Below are 2630 nucleotides of genomic sequence, written 5' to 3' on the forward strand. Positions count from 1 at the left end.
GGCTGCAAGGCCGGCCGACGGTAACAGGACTACCACGCCGCGGGCGGCCAGAGACAAAGACCGGCCGAGGGCAACAGGTCTACCCAGCATTAGGCCGGCCGGTACCAGGGCCGGCCGAGGGCAACAGTTCTACCCAGCATTAGGCCAGCCGGAAAGACGGCCGGCAGAGGGCAACAGGTCTACCCAGCATTCGGCCGTCAGGTACAAAGGCCGGCCGAGGGCAACAGGTCTACCCAGCATTCGGCTGGCCGGTAACACGGCGGGCCGAGGGCAACAGGTCTACCCAGCATTAGGCCGGCCGGTAACACTGCCGGCCGAGGGCAACAGGTCTACCCAGCATTAGGCCGCCACGTCCAAAGGCCGGCCGAGGGCAACAGGTCTACCCAGCATTAGGCCGCCACGTCCAAAGGCCGGCCGAGGGCAACAGGTCTACCCAGCATTCGGCCGCCACGTCCAAAGGCCGGCCGAGGGCAACAGGTCTACCCAGCATTCGGCCGTCAGGTACAAAGGCCGGCCGAGGGCAACAGGTCTACCCAGCATTAGGCCGGCCGGTAACACGGCCGGCAGAGGGCAACAGGTCTACCCAGCATTAGGCCGCCACGTCCAAAGGCCGGCCGAGGGCAACAGGTCTACCCAGCATTCGGCCGCCACGTCCAAAGGCCGGCCGAGGGCAACAGGTCTACCCAGCATTCGGCCGCCACGTCCAAAGGCCGGCCGAGGGCAACAGGTCTACCCAGCATTCGGCCGCCACGTCCAAAGGCCGGCCGAGGGCAACAGGTCTACCCAGCATTAGGCCGCCACGTCCAAAGGCCGGCCGAGGGCAACAGGTCTACCCAGCATTAGGCCGGCCGGCAGAGGGCAACAGGTCTACCCAGCATTCGGCCGTCAGGTACAAAGGCCGGCCGAGGGCAACAGGTCTACCCAGCATTCGGCCGCCACGTCCAAAGGCCGGCCGAGGGCAACAGGTCTACCCAGCATTCGGCCGTCAGGTACAAAGGCCGGCCGAGGGCAACAGGTCTACCCAGCATTCGGCTGGCCGGTAACACGGCGGGCCGAGGGCAACAGGTCTACCCAGCATTAGGCCGGCCGGTAACACTGCCGGCCGAGGGCAACAGGTCTACCCAGCATTAGGCCGCCACGTCCAAAGGCCGGCCGAGGGCAACAGGTCTACCCAGCATTAGGCCGCCACGTCCAAAGGCCGGCCGAGGGCAACAGGTCTACCCAGCATTCGGCCGCCACGTCCAAAGGCCGGCCGAGGGCAACAGGTCTACCCAGCATTAGGCTGCCACGTCCAAAGGCCGGCCGAGGGCAACAGGTCTACCCAGCATTCGGCCGCCACGTCCAAAGGCCGGCCGAGGGCAACAGGTCTCCCCAGCATTAGGCCGGCCGGCAGAGGGCAACAGGTCTACCCAGCATTCGGCCGTCAGGTACAAAGGCCGGCCGAGGGCAACAGGTCTACCCAGCATTAGGCCGGCCGGTAACACTGCCGGCCGAGGGCAACAGGTCTACCCAGCATTAGGCCGCCACGTCCAAAGGCCGGCCGAGGGCAACAGGTCTACCCAGCATTAGGCCGCCACGTCCAAAGGCCGGCCGAGGGCAACAGGTCTACCCAGCATTCGGCCGCCACGTCCAAAGGCCGGCCGAGGGCAACAGGTCTACCCAGCATTAGGCCGGCCGGCAGAGGGCAACAGGTCTACCCAGCATTCGGCCGTCAGGTACAAAGGCCGGCCGAGGGCAACAGGTCTACCCAGCATTAGGCCGGCCGGTAACACGGCCGGCAGAGGGCAACAGGTCTACTCAGCATTAGGCCGGCCGGTAAAACGGCAGGCCGAGGGCAACAGGTCTACCCAGCATTCGGCCGTCAGGTACAAAGGCCGGCCGAGGGCAACAGGTCTACCCAGCATTAGGCCGGCCGGTAACACTGCCGGCCGAGGGCAACAGGTCTACCCAGCATTAGGCCGCCACGTCCAAAGGCCGGCCGAGGGCAACAGGTCTACCCAGCATTAGGCCGCCACGTCCAAAGGCCGGCCGAGGGCAACAGGTCTACCCAGCATTCGGCCGCCACGTATAAAGGCTGGCCGAGGGCAACAGGTCTACCCAGCATTAGGCCGGCCGGCAGAGGGCAACAGGTCTACCCAGCATTCGGCCGTCAGGTACAAAGGCCGGCCGAGGGCAACAGGTCTACCCAGCATTAGGCCGGCCGGTAACACTGCCGGCCGAGGGCAACAGGTCTAACCAGCATTAGGCCGCCACGTCCAAAGGCCGGCCGAGGGCAACAGGTCTACCCAGCATTAGGCCGCCACGTCCAAAGGCCGGCCGAGGGCAACAGGTCTACCCAGCATTAGGCCGCCACGTCCAAAGGCCGGCCGAGGGCAACAGGTCTACCCAGCATTCGGCCGCCACGTCCAAAGGCCGGCCGAGGGCAACAGGTCTACCCAGCATTCGGCCGCCACGTCCAAAGGCCGGCCGAGGGCAACAGGTCTACCCAGCATTAGGCCGGCCGGCAGAGGGCAACAGGTCTACCCAGCATTCGGCCGTCAGGTACAAAGGCCGGCCGAGGGCAACAGGTCTACCCAGCATTAGGCCGCCACGTCCAAAGGCCGGCCGAGGGCAACAGGTCTACCCAGCAT

Source organism: Sturnus vulgaris, unplaced genomic scaffold (genome assembly GCF_052056855.1).
Source record: "Sturnus vulgaris isolate bStuVul1 unplaced genomic scaffold, bStuVul1.hap1 Scaffold_184, whole genome shotgun sequence".
NCBI lineage: Eukaryota > Metazoa > Chordata > Aves > Passeriformes > Sturnidae > Sturnus > Sturnus vulgaris.